Here is a 15,211-nt window from a genome sequence, read left to right on the forward strand (position 1 = left end):
GGACAGGTAGATGGGCTTTCTCTCTATGTGGTCTAACTGGACAGGTTGATGGGGTTTCTCTCTATGTGGTCTAACTGGACAGGTAGATGGGCTTTCTCTCTCTGGTCTAACTGGACAGGTAGATGGGCTTTCTCTCTATGTGGTCTAACTGGACAGGTAGATGGGCTTTCTCTCTATGTGGTCTAACTGGACAGGTAGATGGGGGTTCTCTCTCTGGTCTAACTGGACAGGTAGATGGGCTTTCTCTCTATGTGGTCTAACTGGACAGGTAGATGGGCTTTCTCTCTATGTGGTCTGACTGGACAGGTAGATGGGCTTTCTCTCTATGTGGTCTGACTGGACAGGTAGATGGGCTTTCTCTCTATGTGGTCTAACTGGACAGGTAGATGGGCTTTCTCTCTATGTGGTCTAACTGGACAGGTAGATGCGGTTTCTCTCTCTGGTCTAACTGGACAGGTAGATGGGGTTTCTCTCAATGTGGTCTAACTGGACAGGTACATGGGCTTTCTCTCTATGTGGTCTAACTGGACAGGTAGATGGGGTTTCTCTCTATGTGGTCTAACTGGACAGGTAGATGGGCTTTCTCTTATTGTTGTCTAACTGGACAAGTAGATGGGCTTTCTCTTATTGTTGTCTAACTGGACAGGTGTAATGGGGTTTCTCTTATTGTGGTCTGACTGGACAGATGAAATGGGGTTTCTCTCTCTGAGGTCTAACTGGACAGATATAATGGGGTTTCTCTCTCTGGTCTGAGTGGACAGATATAATGGGGTTTCTCTCTCTGAGGTCTAACTGGACAGATATAATGGGGTTTCTCTCTCTCTGGTCTAACTGGACAGATATAATGGGGTTTCTCTCTCTGAGGTCTGACTGGAAAGCGGTGATAACAGTGGTGCTTGGGATGGTGTTTACCCATACATTTATTTTCAAAGGCTTTTGTCGTCTCAGCAATATATTTTCATTTATACCTAAAGAATATTACAAATCAGATTGTATCAAAAGACATATTTCTCTTTCCAAAGAAACAAAACCTTCATACAAAATAATCTCTTGAGAACTGTTGTTTTGGGGGAGGGAAATCACAGAAGATTGTAATATGAAAAGCTCTCTGTTTTTTATGTTTTCTCTGCGTAATTTCTTCTGTAGTTCTGAAAACAGTCTCCCTGTCAGACCATTCATACCCTGACTCCCTGTCAGACAACTCATACCCTGACTCCCTGTCAGACAATTCATACCCTGATACCCTGACTCCCTGTCAGACAATTCATACCCTGATACCCTGACTCCCTGTCAGACAACTCATAACCTGATGCCCTGACTCCCTGTCAGACAACTCATACCCTGATACCCTGACTCCCTGTCAGACATTTCATACCCTGATACCCTGACTCCCTGTCAGACAACTCATACCCTGATACCCTGACTCCCTGTCAGACAACTCATACCCTGATACCCTGACTCCCTGTCAGACAACTCATACCCTGACGAAACTGATACCCTGTCAGACATCTCATACCCTGATACCCTGACCCCCTGTCAGACAACTCATACCCTGATACCCTGACTCCCTGTCAGACAACTCATACCCTGACTCCCTGTCAGACAACTCATACCCTGACTCCCTGTCAGACAACTCATACCCTGATACCCTGACTCCCTGTCAGACAACTCATACCCTGATACCCTGACTCCCTGTCAGACAACTCATACCCTGACTCCCTGTCAGACAACTCATACCCTGATACCCTGACTCCCTGTCAGACAACTCATACCCTGATACCCTGACTCCCTGTCAGACAACTCATACCCTGACTCCCTGTCAGACAACTCAAACCCTGACTCCCTGTCAGACAACTCTCGTTTGATTCTCGTTTGACTGGCGGTTTGATTTGTTGTTTTGTTTTCAGCAGGGGAACAACTTTCACTGGGGATGGGGGGGCATGTCCCCACCACATTCTGAAACATAATTTTTGTCCCCCCCAGTTTTATCAATGGAATGTGATACAAAACGAGGCAACAGTGTGCTTTAGGACCATGTGGACGCACGCTTCTGAGCGGTCGGGTAGGCTGTTTAGAGATTTTATCTGACTGGATAAAAAAAATATATATATATATAATATGTCCCCCCACTTCTAAAACCAAAGTTGCGCCACTGGTTTTCAGTAATGAATGAGCTATTTTTAAACATGAAACATTACTCCCCTCAGTTGTCCCTGATTTTAAATGTACAGAGTGTATGGTGTGTATGGATTGTGGCAGCTTTCTTATATGGTTTAAGAGTGTTTATAACTTCGGGGACCCCATAAAGTTATCACCGGGCTGAGGTTTCTATTTGCGAGGCGTAGAAAACCTATTACCGGCAGTGAGTAACGATCGTCGGGAATTATGCAATCAAACACCGAACAACCCCCCCCCCCCATTTCCCCCAATCACTACTTACCTCGCTAAAAATACAGCCAACCAGCTGGCAGCAGAGAGTGGAGTATGGGCAAGGTGTTTATGGGGTTGAGTTGCAGAAAGCTACTGAGGCAGGCAGTGAGGCAGCATCGCTCTGTGATTTGGGAGTCTAGAGGGACCAGACAAGTTACACCGGTTTGGCCTCAGAGAGACACCACGCTCCCTTTATCGCAGACCCCTCCACCCCCAACTCCACCTCCACCCAACTCCATACCTCCTACCTACAGCTCAGACCCTTTATCACCTCTGCTTAACACATTTGGCAGTCTCCAGGGTCTAAAATAGGAGCATCCTGAGCCTGGTCACGGAGCTGGTGTGTGCGTGCGAGAGAGAGAGAGTTATACCAAAACCCTCCCGCTGTTCCTGATTACTTTCCCAGATGGACGGTGTCTCTGATAAACAGCTCTGGTCTCCTACATCCACACTGCTGAACATAGAGAGGGAGATGTCGATATTTACCCAGTACAGCAGCTAAATCAGCTCCTATTAGCGGCTCCTTACAGTGCAAATCAAGTTCTCTACACCTCTTCCTTCCTCATCAGTGTTCCATCTGTCAGTGTAGATGTTGGGTGGTCCTATACTTTTCCTTTCTCAATGTGTCTTTCCTTGATTCCTCGTGTGCTCTCTCCTCACCTCCTTTTCAAAATTAATTGGATGAGGCGACGGAGAAGACGAGATTAATCACAAATTGAGAATATCTCCAGACCATCCAGCCAATATGGCCCTGTCCGTTAGCCTAAGTTAGGTCAGAGTTGGAGGGATCTGGCCTTGTCAGGTGTGTTGAGTCAGAGTTGGAGGGATCTGGCCTTGTCAGGTGTGTTAGGTCAGAGTTGGAGGGATCTGGCCTTGTCAGGTGTGTTGAGTCAGAGTTGGAGGGATCTGGCCTTGTCAGGTGTGTTGAGTCAGAGTTGGAGGGATCTGGCCTTGTCAGGTGTGTTAGGTCAGAGTTGGAGGGATGTGGCCTTGTCAGCTGTGTTGAGTCAGAGTTGGAGGGATCTGGCCTTGTCAGGTGTGTTGAGTCAGAGTTGGAGGGATCTGGCCTTGTCAGGTGTGTTAGGTCAGAGTTGGAGGGATCTGGCCTTGTCAGGTGTGTTGAGTCAGAGTTGGAGGGATCGGGTCTTGTCAGGTGTGTTAGGTCAGAGTTGGAGGGATCTGGCCTTGTCAGGTGTGTTAGGTCAGAGTTGGAGGGATCTGGCCTTGTCAGGTGTGTTAGGTCAGAGTTGGAGGGATCTGGCCTTGTCAGGTGTGTTGGGTCAGAGTCAGAAGGCCTATGAGGTGTAATCTAATCTACACTGAGTGTACAAAACACCTGCCCTTTCCATGACATAGACTGACCAGGTCAATCCAGATGAAAGCTATGATCCCTTATTGATGTCACCTGTTATTTCCACTTCAATCAGTGTAGATGAAGGTGAGGAGACGCGTTAAAGAAAGATTTTTACGCCTTGAGACAATTGAGACATGGATTGTATATGTGTACCATTCAGAGGGTGAATGGGCAAGACAAAAGGTTTAAGTGCATATGAATGGTGAATAGTAGTAGGTGCCAGGTGCACCGATTGTGTCAAGAACTGCAACGATGCTGGGTTTTTCATGCTCAACAGTTTCCCATGTGTATCAAGAATGGTCCTCTACCCAAAGGACATCCAGCCAAATTGACACAACTGTGGGAAGCATTGGATTCAACATGGGCCAGTATCCCTGTGAAACGCTTTCGACGCCTTGTATAGTACATGCCTTGTATAGTACATGCCTTGTAGAGTACATACCTTGTATAGTACATGCCTTGTATAGTACATGCCTTGTAGAGTCCATGCCCTGATGAATTGAGGCAGTTCTGAGTGCAACTCAATATTAGGAAGGTGTTCTTAATGTTTTGTACACTGTGTATCTGCAGAATCTTGGAGGATCAGGTTGTGTCAGTTTGCTTATGATGCAACAAGCCTCAGATTACTGTGCTGATGGACTGGTGTCATCTTACCAAACAGAAACTCATTTCAGTATGGACAGCAGACCTGGGTTCATTTTAAATGCTTTATCTGGGCTTGATTGAGTTTAACAGCTGCAATAGTATTTGAACCCGGTTCTGATGGACAAACAGGGCCTCACACACAGGGGCTAATATCAGGAATATGTGACAGTTATTTATACAACTAATATCTTGTTAAGTAGCCGCCTGATTTGTAACACAGTGCTCAAAAAATGACAGGAGCTTTATTGGAGATGTGATACAGTGAGAAGAGAAAGGATAACCACAGAGAGTGATCCTCAGAATACATTTGAATTGAAGTGCATACTAACAGTCATCTGAGGTTCTAGCCGTGTGTGTGTGTGTGTGTGTGTGTGTGTGTGTGTGTGTGTGTGTGTGTGTGTGTGTGTGTGTGTGTGTGTGTGTGTGTGTGTGTGTGTGTGTGTGTGTGTGTGTGTGTGTGTGCTGGAAGGTGTATGTAATGACTCAAAATGATCGTTTACAGACCCCCCCTACCCAGCGTTGAATATTGGAGATGTCATTAGAGATGTCATGTAATACGTTGACTCAGTCAGAAGCTATGCTGCTCTGCGTGTGATTGACAGCTGTTTTGCACAACTACCCCCTAGTTCATTACTCAGCCTTCCAATTGGTCCCCACTATCACAGCCATGGTATGACTTAAAATGTAAATTGTTTTCCTCAACTACCCCAGGACTCTTTAGCCTCCTCATCCGCCCCAATTATCATCAAACTAACTGTAAAACAAGATTCAATCTTTACTTCTGAGAAAAAATACCTACAATCCCTGGCATGTTGTTCAGCCTTTTCCTTGGACACTATCATCGTGACTTGCATCGAACTATACTGAACTAAAAATATAAACGCAACATGCAACAATTTAATCTAAGTATATCAGTCAATTTAAATAAATTAGGCCCTAATCTAAGGATTTCACATGACTGGGCAGGGGCGCCCACGCACTGGGGAGCCAGGCCCAGCCAACCAGAATGAGTTTTCCCCCACAAAAGGACTTTATCACAGACAGAAATACTCCTCAGTTTCATCAGCTGTCCGGGTGGCTGGTCTCAGACGATCCCGCAGGTGAAGAAGTCGGATGTGGAGGTCCTGGGCTGTGGTTACACTTGGTCTGTGGTTGTAAGGCCGGTTGGACGTACTGCCAAATTCTTTAAAATTACGTTGGAAGTAGCTTATGGTAGAGAAATGAATGTTCAATTCTCTGGCAACAGCTCTGGCGGATATTCCTGCCGTCAGCATACCAATTGCCCGCTCCCTCAAAACTTAAGACATCTGTGGCATTGTGTTCTGTGACAAAACTGCACATTTTAGAGTGGCCTTTTATTGTCCCAACACAAGGTGCACCTGTGTAATGATCATGCGGGTCAATCAACTTGTTGATATGCCACATCTATCTGGTGGATGGATTATCTCTGCAAAGGAGAAATCCTCACTAACAGGGAGGTAAAGAAATTCATGCACAACATTTGAGAAAAATAAACCTTTTGTGAGTATGGAACATTTCTGAGATCTTTTATTTCAGCTCATGAAACATGGGACCAACACTTTACATGTTGTGTTTATGTTTTTGTTCAGTATTAGATGTAAGATCTTCTACTGAGAAAAAACACTAGTAGCCCTAGTATATTCTTCTACTCTTTTATACAGCAGGTAGCCTTGTGGTTAGAGTGTTGGGTCAGTAACCAAAAGGTTGCTGGATCGAATCCATGAGCTAACAAGGTAAAAATCTGTCGTTCTGCCCCTGAACAAGGCAGTTAACCCACTGTTCCCCGGTAGGCAGTCATATTAAATAAGAATTTGTTCTTAACTTACTTGCCTAGTTAAATGTAAAAATATATTCAGCCTTATATACAACCTTATATACTCAGCTTTATATACAGCCTTATATACTCAGCCTACTCAGCATATGGTCTGATATACCACGGCTGTCAGCCAATCAGCATTCATGGCTCGAACTACCCAGTTTTTAAAGCCTTTTTACTCATCAATCTACACACAATACCCCATAATGATAAAGCAAAAACAGATTTATTTGAAATTTTTGCAAATATATTAAATATAAAAAACTGAAATTACATTTACATAAGTATTCAGACCCTTTACTCAGTACTTTGTTGAAACACTTTTGGCAGCGATTACAGCCTTGAGTATGACGCTACAAGCTTGGCACACCTGTATTTGGAGAGTTAATCCCATTATGTTATACAGATCCTCTCAAACTCTATTTTCAGGTCTCTGCAGAGATGTTCGATCGGGTTCAAGTCCGGACTCTGTCTGGGCCACTCAAGGACATTCAAAGACTTTTCCTGAAGCCACTCCTGCGTTGTCTTGGCTGTGTGCTCAGGGTCGTTGTCCTGTTGGAAGGTTAACCTTTGTCCCAGTCTGACGTCCTGAGCACTCTGGAGCAGGTTTTCATCAAGGATCTCGCTGTACTTTGCTCTGTTCATCTTTCCCTCGATCCTGACTAGTCTCCCAGTCCCTGCCGCTGAAAAACATCCCCACAGCATGATGCTGCCACCACGTTTCCTTCAGACGTGACGCTTGGCATTCAGAGTTCAATCTTGGTTTCATCAGACCAGAGAATCTTGTTTCTAATGGTCTGAGAGTCTTTAGGTGCCGTTTGGCAAACTCAGAGGGCTGTCATGTGCCTTTTACTGAGGAGTGGCTTCCGTCTGACCACTCTACCATAAAGGCCTGATTGGTGGAGTGCTGCAGAGATGGTTGTCCTTCTGGAAGGTTCTCCCATCTCCACAAAGGAACTCTGGAGCTCTGTCAGAGTGACCATCGGGTTCTTGGTCACCTCCCTGACCAAGGCCCTTCTCCCCCGATTGCTCAGTTTGGGCGGGAGGCCAGCTTTAGGAAGAGTCTTGGTGGTTTCAAACTTCTTCCATTTAATAATGATGGAGGCCACTGTGTTCTTGGGGGACCTTCAATGATACGTAAATGTTTTGGTACCCTTCTAATCTGCGACTCAACACAATCCTGTCTCGGAGCTCTACGGACAATTCCTTCGACCTCGTGGCTTTGTTTTTGCTCTGACATGAACTGTCAACTGTAGGACCTTATGTAGACAGGTGCCTTTCCAAATCATGTCCAATCAATTGAATTTACCACAGGTGGACTCCAATCCAGTTGTAGAAACATCAGAAAGAATGATCAGTGGAAACACGATGCACCTGAGCTCAATTTCAAGTCTCATAGCAAAGGGTCTGAATACTTATTTACATAAGTTATTTATATTTTTTTACAAAAATGTCTAAAAACCTGTTTTTGGTTTGTCATTATGGGGTATTGGGTGTAGATTGATGAGGAAAACAAGTTATTTAATCAATTTTAGAATAAGGCTGTAACGTACCAAAATGGGGATCAAGTCAAGGGGTCTAAATACATTCTGAATGGACTGTATATAATCAGACTTTAATACTCAGCCTTATATACAGCTTTTCATACTCAGCCTAATATACAGCCTTTTATATACAATATTTTATATACTCAGCCTTTTATACTCTATTATAATATACTGTTCGGTCTCCACTATCATAACTTCCATCAAACTAGCTGTAAAACATTCGATCTCTGCTTTTGAAGGAAAAGAAACAAGGATATTAAAATAATACACCACACAGCAAATAAATGGTTTATAGTCTGCATTTATTTCATGGTAATATAACAAAGGTTTGACACTTTAAATAATATTCAGCAATTTTTATTTTTTCAAGCATAAATGATGGCAAACATGTCACCATGGTGACTTTGCTACTAATAATTTAATACCACAGCTAGCAAACATCTACTGCCGTCATTTCGAATGAATAGCTTCTATATTTAAGCACAGCTCGCTCACAGAGGTTTGTGCACAATCACCACTTCACATTGGATTACCTTGTTGATTATAACTTTATAGTTCAAATTTATATACTTGATTATTTTATGCCACATGATTATAATAAAAAGTATGAAATGCACCACTCCAACAAGTTGGGCTGATTTCTATGGAGTTACTTTTGTGGCAAAAAAATCCTAAACCTTTACTTGATTTTATTGCCGCAAATGTAATTCCACAGTTTCCTCTCGGTCAGAATAATAAAACTAAAATGGAGGATTCTATTTACAGAAAGATGGAGGGACGAGTCCATCGCTCAGAAAACGCCAAGCTCAAAAAACATTGTAAATAAATAAGTAGAAATGTAAACACAAACCAGGCAGGAAGTGCCCAAATGACTCACACAAGTAGTTTCAAAAGGATTTATAGATGTATATATGTTTATCATATATATTCTGTTTATATATGTCTTTACAAAAATCCAATTACTGTAGCTCTGCTATGGTTACACATTTACCTCTACAACAACAGTGTACATTCCAAACCAAAGCCTTTCGATCGACAGTCAGGATATTGGAACATTGTAATATTGCACATGGGATGGGTTTTCCACTTGTGAAAGACTATCTCCCATACTGTGAAAGACTATCTCCCATACTGTGAGAGACTTAACCCTGAACTATGTGCTGCAGCTATTTAGAGCACGGACAGACATGAAGAAAACGTTCAGTTCAGCATTTTCATTTTGCGAAGCCTCGCTCTCATAGGCCAAAACCAGATCTGACTCATATTTCAGAACTGCTGCAGGCTGGATCACAAAATTGAATTCTCGGCATTCTACTTTGTCCTAGTCCCACACACAAGTCCCCCTCTCTCTCAGTGAATCATGATAGCTGTAGGAAGATTTCCACATATAAAAAACCCCATAAGTAAACCACTTTACAAGAAGTCTATACACAGCTACAACCCATTGTAAAGCACCAAGGTACATGTTTATGGGGGGTGGAAGTCATTCCTCTGGAACAAATGGCTCCATTCCTGTAGTATATCTTCAGTAACAGCCTGTGGCTTACCCTAAATACAATCATTAAGCTGGAGTAGTAGAGCCCCATAGGAGAAGAGTCTACACTGTGTGTTATAGTACTGAGGAGGTGCGCGACGAGGAGGATGATGAGGGTGGGTGATTGTGGGTGATTGTGTGGTGCGTGTGTCTGGTGGGCCCTGAGTAGAAGGTGGTAGAATATTGCTAATGTGGTTTTGTGCTTGTTGTATCCCATGTCAGGCAGGAGGACCTATCATAGGGACAGTTTAGTGGACATCGGGAGGGACAAGGTTATATTTCAGCAATAAGGCACCTATGGGGTTTGTGGTGTATGGCCAATATACCACGGCTAAGGGCTGTTCTTAAGCACGACACAACGCGGAATGCCTGGACACAGCCCTTAGCCGTGGTATATTGGCCATATACCACAAACCCCTGAGGTGCCTTATTGCTATTATAAACTGGTTACCAAATGTAATTAGAACAGTAAAAAAAAATGTTTTTGTCACACCCGCGGTATACGGTCTGATATACCACAGCTTTCAGCCAATCAGCATTCAGGGCTCTAACGACCCGGATTGTAATGTACAGATTGTAATGTACAATCCGTCACACAAATCAAACAATATCATTCAAACAAACATAATCATTGTTCATCACCACCAGGGCTGTGATATTCCTTAGTATCCTAACTAAAAGACATCCTCATTATCCAAACGTATGTGGACAACCCTTCAAATTAGTGGATTTTGCTATTTCAGCCACACCAGTTGCTGACAGGTGTATAAAATCAAACACACAGCCATGCGATCTCCATAGACACACATTGGCAGTAGAATAGCCTTACTGAAGAGCTCAGTGACTTTCAACGTGGCACCGTCATAGGATGGCACATTGTCAAATTTCTGCCCTGCTAGAGCTGCCACGGTCAACTGTAAGTGCTGTTATTGTGAAGTGGAAACGTCTAAGAGCAACAACGGATCAGCCGCAAAGTGGTAGGCCACACAAGCACACAGAACGGGACCGCCGAGTGCTGAAGAGCATAAAAATCGCCTGTCCTCGGTTGCAACACTTACTACCGAGTTCCAAACTGCCTTTGGAATCAACGTCAGCACAATAACTGTTCATCAGGAGCTTCATGAATTGGTTTCCATGGCCGAGCAGTGGAAACGTGTTCTCTGGAGTGATGAATCATGCTTCACCATCTGGCAGTCCAACGGTCAAATCTGGGTTTGGCGGATGCCAGGAGAATGCTACCTGCCCGAATGCATAGTGTCAACTGTAAAGTTTGGTGGAGGAGGACTTATGGTCTGGGGCTGTTTTTTATGGTTCGGGCTAGGGCCCTTAGTTCCAGTGAAGGGAAATCTTAATGCTACAGCATACAATGATATTCTAGACGTTCTGTGCTTCCAACTTTGTGGCAGCAGTTTGGGAAAGGACCTTTCCTGTTTCAGCATGACAGTGCCCCAGTGCACAAAGCAAAGTCTATACAGAGATGGTTTGTCAAGATCGGCGTGGAAGAACTTGACTGGCCTGCACAGAGCCCTGACCTTAACCCCATCGAACCCCTTTTTTGGATGAATTGCAATGCCGATTGCAAGCCAGGACTAATCGCACAACATCAGTGCCCGACCTCACTAACACTCTTGTAGCTTAATGGAAGCAAGTCCCCAACATCTAGTGGAAAGTCTTCCCAGTTGAGTGAAGGCTGTTATAGCAGCAAAGGGGGGACCAACTCCATATTAATGCCCATGATTTTGTAACGAGATGCTCGACAAGCAGGTGTATTTCAAGCCATTTATATATTCTGCCTGGTCTTCTCATCACGTGGATCTCGTAATATATGCTAGAATATAGAGCTGCGTGTGCAGTAGTACAGTCTACCCATTGAGAAGCAGTAACTGAGGCTCGGCTCTCTCCACTACACTACAGGTTACAATGTACTACAAATACTATTTGAAATATTTTTTAAATCATTTTAACTGTATCCTTTCTGGAGTGCCATATGGACTGATTTTTTCACTTTTACGACTATTCCACTGGTTCCATTGCACCAGGAAAGCTCAAGCCCAGTTGAAGTATGTTAAATGATGTAAAATAGTTTTTGAACCCAGTGTATGCTACTGAGAAACATTGCTTTGTATTGTGGACCCCCTTAGGGAGCAGAGGCATGGGTCAAAAGACCCCGACAATCAGAGGGAGAAATTTAAAGCCAACCAACACTGACATCCAGTAGGATGACATCCAGTAGGACATCCAGTAGGATGACATCCAGTAGGATGACATCCAGTAGGTTGACATCCAGTAGGATGACATCCAGTAGGATGACATCCAGTAGGTTGACATCCAGTAGGATGACATCCAGTAGGTTGACATCCAGTAGGATGACATCCAGTAGGTTGACATCCAGTAGGATGACATCCAGTAGGATGACATCCAGTAGGTTGACATCCAGTAGGTTTACATCCAGTAGGTTGACATCCAGTAGGATGACATCCAGTAGGTTGACATCCAGTAGGATGACATCCAGTAGGTTGACATCCAGTAGGTTGACATCCAGTAGGATGACATCCAGTAGGTTGACATCCAGTAGGTTTACATCCAGTAGGTTGACATCCAGTAGGTTGACATCCAGTAGGTTTACATCCAATAGGTTGACATCCAGTAGGTTGACATCCAGTAGGATGACATCCAGTAGTCTATTATTCATAAAGGCCATCTGGTCAGAGCATGTCTCAACAACACACAGCCCTCAGAGAGAGAACAGAATGTTGTGTTAACCCCCCCCAATGACTTTCTGGCCGTAAAGCCAGATTTGTTTAATTCTAAGACAAACATAACTTCTAGAAGTCCGAAACAATAAAGATTGATGTAAAACCACATGAAACTATCCCTTTAAATAGGACTCTCAGCTCTGCTGTGAGCGATGGAACAGAGAGGTGCCTGTCCAAGTCAGCCCAGCCAGGATGTCCAGCCTGGATGCACAACCATCACAAGTGCTGTGCCATATGGTTTTCAGGCAGTCATGGGACTAAATAGCCTGGGTACCAGTCTGTTTAGCTAACATCCACTCCTTTTACTCTGTGTCATTGCCACTTGTTTAGTAATGACATGGAAAACAAGGAGTGAAATGTGAGATAAACAGGTTGGTACGCTGGCTTGGGACTAAACCCTCTCATCCAGAAACATTATTTGGAATATCCCATTGGTTCTCAGATGGACTATCCCTGCAGTTTTTTTTCTCCATGTGAGGCTTTGGTTGGAGTATTACCCTGCATGGGTTAGGGTTATACACATTCTTAATGAGACACTGGTACCAGGAGCCTAATCAATAGGAATGATTGGCTATCATTTAATTAATAATTGTAACTGGCTGTCATTTAATCAAGCGGAGTGATTCGTTTCCTGATAATAGATGACGACTGATGAATTTCAATTACCGGTACACAAACACTTAGGATCAGAAAGGGGCTTGTGTGTTTGACATCTACCGATCATTACCAAACGACCAAATTACGGAACATTGAAATGTAGATATAGTTTAGTTCAGTTTGATATTTTACTTGCTGCATATAACTGTGATGTGTATAACTGTGGTGTATAACTGTGATGCGTATAATTGTGATGCATTTAACTGTGATATGTATAACTGTGATATGTATAACTGTGATGTGTATAACTGTGATGTGTATAACTGTGATGCATATAACTGTGATGTGTATAACTGTGATGTGTATAACTGTGATGTGTATAACTGTGATGTGTATAACTGTGATGCGTATAACTGTGATGTGTATAACTGTGATGTGTATAACTGTGATGTGTATAACTGTGATGTGTATAACTGTGATGCGTATAACTGTGATGTGTATAACTGTGATGCGTATAACTCAACAATAACTTACCCATGATGTCATTCAGACTTAACAGGATTTTTGCCCTAAAAGACAAAAACTCTGAAGATCAAACTGCCATGAAGATCAATAAGAAGAACCAAAGGTTTTGATGTAAGGTTACATTCTGTAATAGTTCATCCGTTTCCTTCTGACTGAAGTTGTGTTTTTTAAAGGCTGTCATGTTGAACATCCAGAAGTGTGGCGAGAACCAAACATCAGAAGCTCTTAGCAACTGAAGCCACATACATAAATACATACCATATGTTTGTGAAGATGTGACCCACCAACCAATGCTATAAAGCTATGCTTCAATAACGTGCATTCCCTTTGGGATGTGTATTGTCTAGGCAGGAGCCAGTTGTCAGATATATTCGTATCAGCCTAGTGCATTTACTTTAAAGTGACAATATGTACATTTTTGGGCAACCCCACCAAATTCACATAGAAATGTGAGACATAGATCTATCATTCTACTTGAAAGCAAGTCTAAGAAGCGGTATATCTGTTCTATGTGGGCTATTTCTATGCTTCCTGTTTTTAAGTTTTGTTTTTGTGTATTTTACTTTCGGTTTTGCACACCAGCTTCAAACAGCTGAAACAACAATATTTTTGATTATGGAAAATAGATTTCACAGCAGTTTAGATGGTACAATGATTCTCTATACTATCTTATTTTGTCACATAAACTGAAATTAGGTGAACTATTAGAGTTAAATTAGGCGAAATATTGGAGTTTTAGCAACAAGGAAATGGAGGAGCGATTTCTGCATAGTGCAACTTTAAGGATAACAAAGTAACAAAGTGATATTACAGAATGTACTAGCGAAATGTTGATTTGCGGTTGATTGAATATTATGTTAGAAGCTTTTATATAATAAGATTAAAAAAACAACAATATACCTTATCTGATCCTATAGTTTGTAATTCATCTCGATATAGGATGAATGTAGTGATTAATCCTGTTATACAGTAGGATGCCCACTTATTCAAGACCAGATAATATGGCCTTGATGCTGAGTTGGTAAACTTGCTGGGCACTGTAGTTCACCATCATCACCACCATACACTAACTTAACCCCACACAAACTCATATCAACTACAGTTTACTATGGTTTCACCTGATCAGTTAGATATAACATATCAATGTAGTGTAGTTTACTACACAACCGGTCCAAAGTTTTAGAACACCTACTCATTCCAGGGTTTTTCTTTATTTGTACTATATTCTACATTGTAGAATAATAGTGAAGACATCAAAACTATAAAATAACACATATGGAATCATGTAGTAACCAAAAAAGTGTTAAACAAATCAAAATATATTTTATATTTGAGATTATTCAATTAGCCACCCTTTGTCTTGATGACAGCTTGGCATTCTCTCAACCAGCTTCATGAGGTAGTTACCTGGAATGCATTTCAATTAACAGGTGTGCCTTGTTAAAAATGAATTAGTGGAATTTCTTTCCTTAATGCGTTTGAGCCAATCAGTTGTGTTGTGATGGGGGGGGGGGGGGGGGTTATACAGAAGAGAGGCCTTTTTGGTAAAAGACCAAGTCCATATTATGGCAAGAACAGCTCAAATAAGCAAAGAGAAATGACAGTCTATCATTACTTTAAGACATGAAGGTTAGTCAATATGGAACATTTCAAGAACTTTTAAAGTTTCTTCAAGTGCAGTCGCAAAAACTATCAAGTGCTATGATGAAACTTATGATGAAACTGTCTCTCATGAGGACCGCCACAGGAAATGAAGACCCAGAGTTACCTCTGCTGCAGAGGATAAGTTCATTAGAGTTACCAGCCTCAGAAATTGCAACCCAAATAAATGCTTCACAGAGTTCAAGTAACAGACACATCTCAACATCATCTGTTCAGAGGAGACTGTGTGAATCAGGCCTTCATGGTCAAATTTCTGCAAAGAAACCACTACTAAAGGACACCAATAAGAAGAAGAGACTTACTTGAGCTAAGAAACACGAGCAA

Source organism: Salmo trutta, chromosome 15, assembly GCF_901001165.1.
Source record: "Salmo trutta chromosome 15, fSalTru1.1, whole genome shotgun sequence".
Classification (NCBI taxonomy): Eukaryota; Metazoa; Chordata; class Actinopteri; order Salmoniformes; family Salmonidae; genus Salmo; species Salmo trutta.